General features: G+C 35.7%; 2 protein-coding genes across 16 annotated transcripts in view; one reads left to right on the forward strand and one right to left on the reverse strand.

Annotated features, from left to right (window-relative positions):
- Positions 1–12,199, forward strand: part of LOC105218430 (tRNA:m(4)X modification enzyme TRM13 homolog) — a 793,174-nt gene that overhangs the window by 59,489 nt on the left and 721,486 nt on the right. The window contains exon 1 of one of the 3 annotated variants that reach the window (XR_008469971.1): positions 5,163–5,258. The exons of the other annotated variants lie outside the window; for them this stretch is intronic. The gene's annotated coding sequence lies outside the window, so the exon portion shown is untranslated. Of the gene's footprint in view, positions 1–5,162; positions 5,259–12,199 lie in introns of those variants that run through there. 3 annotated transcript variants of the gene reach the window in all.
- Positions 1–12,199, reverse strand: part of LOC105215468 (myb-like protein A) — a 236,552-nt gene that overhangs the window by 50,587 nt on the left and 173,766 nt on the right. The window lies entirely within an intron of this gene.

Genomic DNA, 12,199 nt, shown 5'->3' on the forward strand with positions numbered 1-12,199 from the left:
CATTTAATTTGTATTAAAAACGATTTTACTTTTTCGAATTGGTTAAACCTGTGTTAATATATTTACTTGAGCAAAGGGAGGTTTTTTGGAATTGTATAGTGTCTTGAAGGCACTGATGAAAGACTGGTTGTCAAAATAAATCATTTGTCTTTGATATTTATCTACAGTATACTTTGTCAATTTGTAGAGTATAGGGTGGTATTTTGAAAGAATTTTCGAGAGTATTAGCTGTCAAATCAGCTGTCAAAATAAACACATGTGTTTGACATTCAACAGTTGTATTAGGCAGAATCCTTCCAAAACTTAGGTTCAACACGGTAAATAATACTAGGTCTACAACTTTGCTTCCGCCGTTTTTTTGTAAATTTAAGGCTGTTTTCACTTAGGACAGCCTCACCGTACGTATCCGAAAACATTCGATGAACCTCAGCCGCACTTTTCTTTGAATTTAAAAAGAAAAGCAAAATTTCCCTCAAATGTCAAGAATTCGGCTCAAAAAGTGACATTTTCAGTTGAGAATAAGTTTGGGATGCAAACAGATCTCTACAAAATTTTGTTGGATTAATGTTGACACAAATGTCCAAGATCGATATAAAACGATTTAATCGATTTCATCGACCAGTGCTTGACCCTAGAGACATTCCCGCAAATGTCGTAAATTCGGCTCAAAAAGTGACATTTTCAGTTGAGAATAAGTTTGGGATGCAAACAGATCTCTACAAAATTTTGTTGGGTTAATGTTGACACAAATGTCCAAGATCGATATAAAACGATTTAATCGATTTAATCGACCAGTGCTTGACCTTAGAGACAGCTATTGGAAAACGGCGGAAGTTGTAGACACAATATATTTTAAATTTTTAATTAAAATTTCGAAGCGGCTCTGACCACTCCCAGGCCATTATTCTGAATAATTTAATAATATGGTCGAAACTTGGCAACGTTGGCATCAAAGAAGTGCAAGTTGAACTCCTTTTTCGGGAGTTTATTGAGTGAAAGGTCTAGACTGATAAACCAGATACTACTGATCTGTTGGATTCCAATATTTGTGGAGTTATTGACGAATTAAGTGCGACGATGTTAGAAAAAGTGGAGCTCGTATTGCTGTATAGACAATATGGTCTCCTTAGAAGAGAGTCGCGGTGATCATATGACTGAAATCCTGTTCGAACACCAAATGTCATGAAATTTTCGAACTAAAAAATCCGAAATATTTTGGTTTTCATCAATTTTTTATGCTCCATTCAAAATACATTTTCTTTAACTCCAAAAGAAACCACCCCTTCCAAATGTGTTTCCATATAAACCTTATAACACATTGTGCCCTATCAATACAAATTATTCCCAACTGATTTGCCAGCTCATTTGTTAAACTAAAACTAAATTATTTGCTGCCACCAACAAATCACACAATCAAATAAGTGTGCAAAATCTGAAGCGAAACAAATAAGTTTAATGCCAGTAAATTGCACATTTCCTAGATTTATTCTGGCACAACGATCGAGAAACACATAAAAAATAAACTGGAATTGTTCAAGTGCACACATACACCCATATAAGTTATCGTGTTTATATAATTGAAATTTTCTCGTCTTGTTTTTTGTGCTTTTTTCTTTCTACACTTGGCTATTGTTGTTGTTGTTGTTGTTATCCTAAGCAAACGAAATTATTATTGAGTTATTAACATTTATAGAGTTGGGTGGCATTTGCACCCATGGTCCGAACTGGTCAATCTGTGGCGAAATTAAAATTTGCTATTTCTGTTGTTGTTGTTGTTGTTGTTGATATTATTATTACTATTTTTTTGCTTTTAATTCAGCGCTAAGGCGAGTGACTATAATTATTATTCTATTAATGCAATTTTACAATATTTCCATAAATGTTTGTGTCTCTGTTTGTATGTTAATGTTTCGGAAAGTAGTCAAAGTTCAAAGTTCGCTGATCTTTCTGCACCTACGGTTGCCAATTTGTTATGCTTTAAAGCAAGTTAGTGCTGTTTTTGTTGTTGCATTTTAATATTTTATTTTAAGCATTGAGATTAACTGCATTAACGGTTATTAAAATCTGCTGCATATATGCAATTTATATGTACGAGTGTGTGTGTTGTTGTTTTTGCTTGGCTTGTAGGAAACGCTGCGATTAATTAATAAGACGAATGTGGAACTTAGCTCCGTAATTAATATCTGTTGTGTTTGTAATCAGATTAAAGCTGCCGACTGATTGCAGCGAAATGACAGTCCCTCTTAGTTAAGTCCAGTCACAGTTAAGTGGCTTAATAAGCGAAAATAAGCTGAGTGTGAGTAGTTGTTTTTGTCTATGTGCATAGAGAAATTAAATTTGTTATATGTTTACTGCTAGATTATCGAATTATAAGGCTTCAGATGTCCAATTCGGTAGCCATTAAGTCCATATTTGGATTTACAACAAGTCGTTCAATTGAAGATGATATTCTTTTGGCGGCAGATACAGCTTTATTTGAAAACTAGGAAGTCTGTCAGAAAATACTAAACATTTAGCCGGCCCTACTACGCTCTACAGCTGTTCTTCTCTCCATAGTATTTTTCTACCAAGTCAGGTGTAAGTGCCGAGATTTATTGTTTTCTAGATAGAAGAAATACGTACAACTTGTTTCATTGAAGTTGGATCAAATAAGAACTTCAATAATTGCTAACTCCCCTCATTTGCTCCTTATTGAAGTCGATGTATAGTTTATATATAGTATATGTTATTGAAAACAGACTCATTTTTTTAGAATAAAAATACTATTGCGCCGAAATGTAGGCAACCATCAGGTAAAGCATACCTTTAAGCGCACTAACTCCTAATATACTATATAAATTTATAATTGAAAGGAATTTTAACAATGTGTTATGAAAGCCTCGGAGAGTGCTGAATCGAACAAACAACCGGTACAAGATTTTGAAATAAAGTAGTAGAGATAGAATAGCAAGCATTAATACCAATTGAATGAGAATACATGGGAGTAGTCTTAAACACAATTGGATAACTTATATTACCTTCACGAGTAAATTATTTTTAAATAAAGATATTGGATATTAAATATGAAGTAATAGCAAATCAAAGGCGGCTGAGAATTTAGAAACAATTTTATACGATTTTAGAGAAATTGTACGCTTACAAAGAAAGTCAATAGTGCGGTAAAAAGTAATCTAAGTTTCTTGTTCGAGTAAATTCTTGCCCTTCAACCGAGAAACTAGAATTGCAGAAGCTTCGTTTGAAAAGTTGAGATCTCTGTTGAGGTCGATTAACTCATTTTGTTTAAAACCAAATAATCGAAGTCATGTTTATAACTTTCAGAAGAAAGATCAGATGAACAATTCTCCACCTGACCAAGCTCTGGTAGCTGATTGGTACCTCATCTGAGTGAACCCCTGGGCACCAAAAAAAAAAATATTTTTTTGTAACATGTATAATGATTTTGAAAGAACTATTGAAAAAAATGGTGCGTGGAGTCCCTACGATATGAATTGCCTTACATCTAATTTATCTATATTTCTCGCGAATACCGCATCAATAGTCGTACCTCCTTTTGTCGTAGGATTATTTCCTCCATTGATAATTTCTAATGAAAATTTCTCTCTGAGGAATGCCAGTAAAGGTTCAGCTTCTGGCAATGAGAAATATACATTGAAATCTCCCCCAAGGAGTACCGGTTGTTCGCTATATATATCTACTGGTTCTCCGATAATATCTGCAAAAGCTTGCTTGCTGCAGTTGACAACGGTAATTCAAAAATGATCCTGTGAAGTCTTAACTTTTCAACGGCTAACGCAGAGTATTTCAACCAAAAGTCACATAAAATAGTTGAGAATTCGCAGAAATGAAACAGAAACGACAGAAAAATAATGCGCAAGCATACAATCATACATATCACACATGTGAATATGTCACCAACCAAAAATTTAAACATTGTTCTACAAAAACAAGAATTTCTCAAATAGCATAAGCATGGCAAGTGCTTTAAGTTCTCTGCTTTACTCTCATTTACTCCTCCTCTCTCCCTCTCTCGCGTTAATTGTTCAACGCTATTCCCTCTCCACTGAAGCGTTAAACAATTATCGCAACCTTTTTCGAAGTCGTATAAGAAGTATAACTTCAAATAATTTATTTATTCATTCCCTAAAATACATGTATATCTATTTTTGTCAACAAGACGAACTATGATCTCACCAACAATGTTATTAGAAGTATTTAATTTTTTTTTCAACAAAAATCCATATTTTCTTTTCCATTTCAATTTCCTGCTATTGCGACAATCAAAACAGCGCTAACCATACCATATTTATCAATATTAGTTTACAATGTATGCGATGAAGTCGCTGCACCGCTTCCGCATAAGTTTGGCTGCACTTTGTGATTTGTGAATTTGTTGATAAATTTCGTCGCCGCCATTTCAACAAAGCTGCGAAATGCAAACTGCTCAGTATGTTTCTTCCAATCGCGATCGTTTCAATTCGCTCTGCACTCTTCGCCAACTGTCGCACGGCTCACAAGACTTTCGACCAGTTGGCCTCCAATGGCATTTCGTTTATGGAATTGCATGATGAAATTCTCAAGTACAGCGCATATTTTTGTTGTTATTTTTTATTATTATGATTATTAAATTTGTTTATCTCAATAAAATGCCACTTTTGTTGTTTGTGCAATAAATCGTCATATCAAATTGCTGTTGTTGTTGTACACATGAAATTATTCGCTATTCGTTATTTATTAAGGAAATTTGAGGAAACGCCACGCCACGCCACACATTTCGTTGCGATTCGATTTTATTATTTATTCTGCTTAGTGCTATTCATTTCATATTTATTTGCATTGGCATAACCAGTTTTTTGTTGTTGTTTTATTTTTATTTTTTTTTTATTTTTATTTTCCATTTTTGCTTCTTTCTTTTTTTTTGATTTCTAATTTATTTTCTCAACATTTTTTACGCCATTTTCAATAGTCAAACCAAATTTGTGCGATTATTTGTGTGAGTGTGTTTGTGATCAAGTATATATATATGTTTGAGTTCATTTGTGGTGAATATTTAAAAAGCAGCAGCTAAAAACAACAAATATGTTAATAGAAAAATTGTAAAAAAAGAATTTAAAACAACAACAATAGCAACAATAAGTTAGACTTAGCAATTTCCATACCACAATTTCAAGGCAAAGCAATAGAGGGCAGGGGGTGCTACGCGTTTGACGGCGGTTTTGGGGTGGCGGTGTGTTGCATTGCAGTTAGTTGGCGCATTCAAGGTGAGGTCCAAGCGCATTTATTTCGTTTGTTTGCCGTTTGGTTGTACTTGTTGTTGTTGCTGCTAAATTTGATACTTCATTGTTGGCATTTGCTGTTGTTGTTTCTATTATTATTCTTGTTGTTGTTTGCTATTTTTTGCACGCTTCTAACGTCAAACAGTTACAATTGGCTTATTCTTCACATATATGTATACCATATACAAAACCAAAAACAACAAGAATCTCGCCGGACAAAAAAGCTAATGCTTTGCTTTCCATTAGCCACCAAATATGTCGCTTGTATTGTTGTCAAAAACAAAAAAAAATTGTAAAAAATAAATTACGCCTACAACAATAGCAAACAGCGCACTACCCACCACCATCCACCATTTCCATTGCCATCCACCGAAACCAACACCAACAAAAACCGCTAATTGTAGTCGCAATTTTGTGTGTTCGTCACAGTCGCTGTGCTGTCATTGGATGTTATTTTTTTTTTATTTTTTATTGTCTTTTGCCTTCGGTTATTTGGTTAGTTGTACTATTTGTTGTTGTTTTTGTTGTTAGTTATGTTTTTACTTATTTTCTGTTGCCTACTTGGGTGGCTCGTTGCGTTGCTTAGCTTTGAAATATTCATTATGGTGCTGTCTTCGAGCAGTTATTCTTTGTATTGGAGGTTTTCGAGTGGAAATTTGTTCGAGAATATTTCGACTATTTGTATCTTTATGATAATTCTGATTTATTTCTTATCAATAGTCCATTTATGTATGTGATTGTGCATGCGTATGTATATTGCTTTAGTCTGAAATTATATACTCTTTAAGTTCGTTTAACCATCTCTCTGGAACCAATTCTCAAGACAATATTTTTCTATTGTTCTTTTCACATTATAATGCCAGCTTCGAGGTCCTCTTTTATTCTTAACTGTATTTGGTACGGGTTATCTCGGGATCATTTGGTTCTTATGAACTGGTCGAAGCCATCTCTCGCTTTATATTCTGATGATGATTATCGTTTTCCAGAACTTGCATTATCGACCCCTAAATATTATGTCGTAAAACTAAATGATTTAGTCAACGATACTTTGAACCTAGTGGTCTTTATTTGGAAAGCTCTCTTAATTAGACTCGGTTACATATAGCCATTTTTTATTATCCATCGTTTAATAATATTGGTCTACAACTTTGTTTCCGCCGATTCCCAATAGATGTCTCTAGGGTCAAGCACTGGTCGATTAAATCGATTAAATCGTTTTATATCGATCTTGGACATTTGTGTCAACATTAACCCAACAAAATATTTGTAGAGATCTGTTTGCATCCCAAACTTATTCTCAACTGAAAATGTCACTTTTTGAGCCGAATTCTCGACATTTGCTCGGAATACGCATGATGCCAGAAAGAATGGTTAAAAGTAGTAGCTAGCGACGGCCAACATTTTGAATAACATTTTTGTAACCGTTTTTATACAAAAAAGCATTAAATTTACAAAAAAAAAAAAACGGCGGAAGCAAAGTTGTAGACCTAGAAGCTAGTACGAAAAGGCAATGAGTCTTGATCGCTTGATATAACATAGTCCTCAACTCTTTATAGACATTGACTAGAAATTCGTTGCTATTGTGGTTTCAGTTGATTATTTTAACTTTTCCAACTTGTTTCGGTTTGGAAACTTCGACGGAGGATCATTGTTTGTATCACGAAGAGTATTTTCATTTCGACTGATACACTCGTATCAGCTATCAAAATCTTCACACTTTTCTTCGAAAATGCTGTTAGAAACATCGTTTTGATAATGAACTCTATATGAATTACAAGATGTGGTTATGGATGATCGATAGTTTCGGTAGAATGGTACAACACATACATACATGACATAGCTTAATGGGGGGTAAGGTTTGTTTCGTCGAAAAAAGACCTTCTTTCATGATTTTTTTTAGAAAAAATTATTGCTGTAGGTTTATTTTACTTATTATTATATGAAAGTACAACATTTGAAGGATACTTAAAAAAAGTTTTATCGAAAAATAGCGAGGAATAACGGATTTATAGTCGATCTCTGCAAGGCACCTCGAAAAAAAGTTGTTGTGCGGTGACCAGCCTACAGCATCAAATTCTACCGAAATTTTTCAATTTTTGGTACCATTTTTAAGCCAAAATGACGATTTAAGACGAAAAAATCGACCTATTTCTTATTGTAAAATTGTTAGTAATTAAAATTTTTGGAAAAAATCGACGTCATTCGAGAGCTATATATATGTAGAATATTTGTTCAAAATTTCAAAACAATCGATGCAGTAGTTTTTTCTGTATGCTGGTCACCGACTTTAAAAATGACATATTTGGGAAAATCCATTCAAAGTTTTGTACACTCAGCGCAGGTAGCTGGAGGTACCGTTATTAAACCTGCTGTAACTTCGTTAGTTTTTCTCCGAATGACATAAAACTTTAACACAATATTCTTGAGATGTTGATGGTTCAGGAAAAAAATTAAAAAAGAAATGAAAAACAAAAGTTGCCCCTTAAGTCACAGCTGATATTTTGTGTGCTAAGTTCGACAATTTTGATAACAAGAGTCTCAAAGTCAGCTTCCGAACTATACTTTTCGTGGGTTTTTTGCTAAGGGTACCTTAGTCACACATCAAGTAGTCAATCGTGAAGTGAAGACTAATACTATTAACCAGGTGTTTGGAAGACACCGCTTAAAGCTTGTCCAAATTCAAAGCCTAAGTGATAGGAAGAATTGGGTCTTCGAAAAAGTACTACGGAACACCGTGTATAAAAGTTGTTTGTTCGTTGCGCTTACAGCAAATTATTCCAAATATACATATGTAGCCCGTCTCAAACTTAATAAGCCCATGCTAAGAGTTAATTTGCTCATTATATATTATATATCCCACTGAGCGAACCAAATTAAAAGCGTTTTCGGACTGACAACTTAATTCAGCGCGCTTACAGATAACAGCAACAACTAGAAAATTTTATTTAAACTAATTTATAGCAATAAAATATAAAAAATTAGCGAAACGGTGTAAAAAGTGCGTGCCACAACGTCATTATTCGTGCCAGAGGCAATAAATTTCGATTCTACAAAGGCGCATATTCGGATTTTTTTTTTCAATTGTGGCAGAAGTGCGTGCGCATCTGCACTTTGAGGCAGCATAATTTGCTGAGGGAAAAATGCGCCAAAGCACCAAACTGCAATGCAATTAGAGGCTGAGCAAAGGTGCCACACACACACACACACAGACATATGTACATGCCTCATGCGGAGACGCACGCAGTTTGTGGGCGAAATGCGACGAGATGACGTTTGCATTGGTGTCATTGTTAGAGGCGACCATTTGAATGGCACTTTGTGCGCATTAATTTCGTTAAGTATATGTGCCACTTGCCACTTGCAACCAGCCAACCAACCAACTGAACAAATAAACAAATAAATTAATGAGCAAACCAAAAACAACAACAACCAACATAGCTGAGAGGAGACAAATTTATTTATTGTTTGAAGGCGGCACTTGCCGACACATCGTTGCAGCTGATGCTTAGAATATTGTAGCATGTTGCAAGTGCAACATTAATATGTACATATGTATGCACTCCTGCAACACTTTGCATGTGTACAGCTGATTTGCTGACTTTGTTACTAATGCGGTTGTTCATATAATTAGCAATGCATTTTTTTTGCGCTCGTTGTTGTTGGGTGCCATTGTTGCCTTGTGTGCTATTGTTCTAGGCGGGAGTGTAGTTTTTAATGTAAAGTTAAAAGCAACGAAAACTAATTAACAAAATCAAATTCTACTTAATAATAAGGTAGGTGGCGTAAAAACAGCAAGCAACAACAACAATAGCAAAAACAAATGCAACAACAATAACAATGAAAATGTGCAACAACAACAAAAAATATTTTTTTTTCACGTCGTTGCATGCTGTACGACGGCATAGTAAAAGAAAAGGGAGCAATTGGTGGCAAATGTGGTTGTTGTTGCCTTGAGTGAAATTGCCACAACGTAGTGCAGTAGTTTTGTTGCAAGCGGCTGGCAAAAACAAATACATAAATGTATTGCGCTTTGTCTAGGGCGTCCCCATTGCTTGGCAGCGCGCTAGTCAATCGTGCCACATGTTGCACTTGCCGCATGCGTAGCGGCAGCTGAGATGCGGCGTGCTGGCAATGCCATTCTGACAACGCCACTTAGTGCAGCTGCATTAACAAAAGCAACAATGTAATAAAATTCAAAATTACAACAACAACAACAAAATTAATAACACTAATAATAATGGTGGCAGCAATAACAAAAAATAGAATCAGCAGCAGCAGCAGCAGAGTAGCAGCAGGTGCACAGCATAAGCAAATCAGATTACATGCAACATAGTGGAGCAAGGCAGCTAGAACTGACAACCAACAACGAAACCAACAACAACAACCAGCATGTTCATGCAGAATTGCACGCAGCAGCAGCGGCTGAAAAAATGGCAATAATAATAATAATAACAACATAAAGTATGCAATGAAAACGAAAAATTTAAATTAAATAATTAGAATTAGGAGCAGCCAACAACAACAGCAACAACAACAATAATGAGTGTAGAAATAGTAATAAATTGCATTTGAGCAGGCGAGAAATCGCTTTTAATGTGGCATGTTGCAAGTTGCAATGCCATATAATAGACACGTATGTATGTTGCGCGTGCGTGCGTTTCATGAGTGTTTGAGCGTAAGAGACGCAAAAGACGTGAATACTGTATTTATATACCAGCGTATTAGCCACAGCTGGCAATCACATTCGACGCACATCAAATGCGTCAGCATGAATCAGCAACCTCGCACTCATACAAACACACAAAAAAACAACAACAATGAATGCATACGCAACCGTGATTCAATCCATTTGCAACAACAACTGTCCACAAATAATTTGGCATTAGCCACACATAAGCGCTTGGCAGTGTTGCCACCTAAAATTCGCTTTGTCGCACCTCTATTTTCGGTTTGCATGTATTAGTACTACTCTAAGTGTGTATGTGTGTGCACGTGTGAGGCCTTCAAATGCAATTAAATGCACTTGACGTGGGCTATAGGGCTTCCCGCGCTACTTGTACCGTGTTGCCACATGCCTTACTCTGCCTCTAACTGACGTACTGATTGACTGACTGACCGACCGACAGATGTACTGCCAGTCTGTCATATAGTCCGGCTGTCATACGAACTGACTGACTGACTGACTGCCTGGCACAAGCGGCTAGCGATCCAGCAACAAGTGCGATCATCAGCCTCGTGCCAGCAGACACTTAGCGTTGCTATGGCTGGTAATAGACAGCGGACAACTAGCATTTAGCCACACGGATCGCCTTCGAAATTGCTCTACTGGGAGGTGCAATTACAACAATATGCTTGCTTGAGTGTGCTGTGCGCCCAATTAAGAGATGACAACAATTATTATGCTGCACTAAGCTGGTGTTTGTTGTGATTTCTTTGTGGTGTTTCGCCACCCAAAATGCTTGTTTAGCTGTCTGGGCTCTTTAGATTGCAATGTAATTATTAGCTAGCGAGGTGTGTGGGGGGAATTAATAATATGTTGCTATTTTATGAAGTTTGACTTATATGAAGCGGGAACTTAAATTATGGACCTTTTCTGAATTTCATTTTATATTCTTTCTCTTTGGTGTGGTTTGCCACCTAAGTGATTTTTGGACGTGTCTGAAGACAGGTAATATCAGGTCTTTCATATCAGTTGAGAGCAATTTGTTCTACCGTCTCTTTTAGCTACATTTTTGGATATAGTCATTGGTTATCAAAAAAATTGGGTTATTTGAATATCCTGACTTAAGAAATTGGAAGCAAAACTTCATCTATACTACTATTATAAAGAGAAAAGATTTGTATGTATGTTTGTAATGAATAAACTCAAAAACTACTGTGCCGATTTCAAAAATTCTTCACCATTGGAAAGCCACATTTACCCCGAGTAACATAGGCTATTGAATATTGCTAGAATCTCAACTTTTTGGAAATTGTTCCCAGGTGAGGGTATCAAAAAGACTCAGTGATGGAGAATCTTAATCTGAAACTGAAAATCGCTTGCAAGTCATTCTCTTCGTATCGCAATCCCGTGCGAAACAGGAGCGGTCTGCTTGTAAACAATAAAGACATATTGTTTCGAATAGGTTCGATTGATTCTATATGGATATGATCTATAAGATCATAAAGACTAGACGTGTCAACAGAAGTAATTCGTTGACCATAGAAGCTGTAAAAAAGTTATCTTTTAGTACCTGTATTAGAATGCTTTGTTCAGGAGGTTTCCTCTATTATTCTTTGAACTCATTACAGATTTATAGGTAAAGCCCATACTTTTTTCGAGAACTTTGACTAGAGCTGGAAATCCATATTGAGGATAAAGGTTTGCACTAATAATTTCATTGTGACATACATATATCCTGGTGTTATCTGAAAGGCAGAAGGATATGTTTCTGGATATAAAAATTTGCATAAATGTAGTATGTAAATCTGATCCCAATTCGTATTATAATGTTTCAATATCCGACACTCTTTCCGCTTCTGAATTTATCGTACAAGTTGTATATGTTCTTTGTTGAACTAATATTCGGTCTACAACTTTGCTTCCGCCGTTTTCCAATATTTGTAGAGGTCTGTTTGCATCCCAAACTTATTCTCAACTGAAAATGTCACTTTTTGAGCCAAATTCTCGACATTTGTGGGAAATTTTGCTTTTCTTTTTTTATTCCAAGAAAAGTGCGGCTGAGGCACAAAAAAAAAAATGGCGGAAGCGAAGTTGTAGACCTAATATTACTCCAGTTCCTTTGACTTAGAAAACCTGATTGGAGGCCTAAAACATTAGCGGTAGGTATACTAACCAGAAGATAAATAACTTTTCAGACTATTTCTATGGCTTCTGGTCGTTTCTACGAAAGAAATCGTCTCCGAATTTGAATGTGGAAAATAAC

This window comes from Zeugodacus cucurbitae, chromosome 2 (genome assembly GCF_028554725.1).
Source record: "Zeugodacus cucurbitae isolate PBARC_wt_2022May chromosome 2, idZeuCucr1.2, whole genome shotgun sequence".
NCBI lineage: Eukaryota > Metazoa > Arthropoda > Insecta > Diptera > Tephritidae > Zeugodacus > Zeugodacus cucurbitae.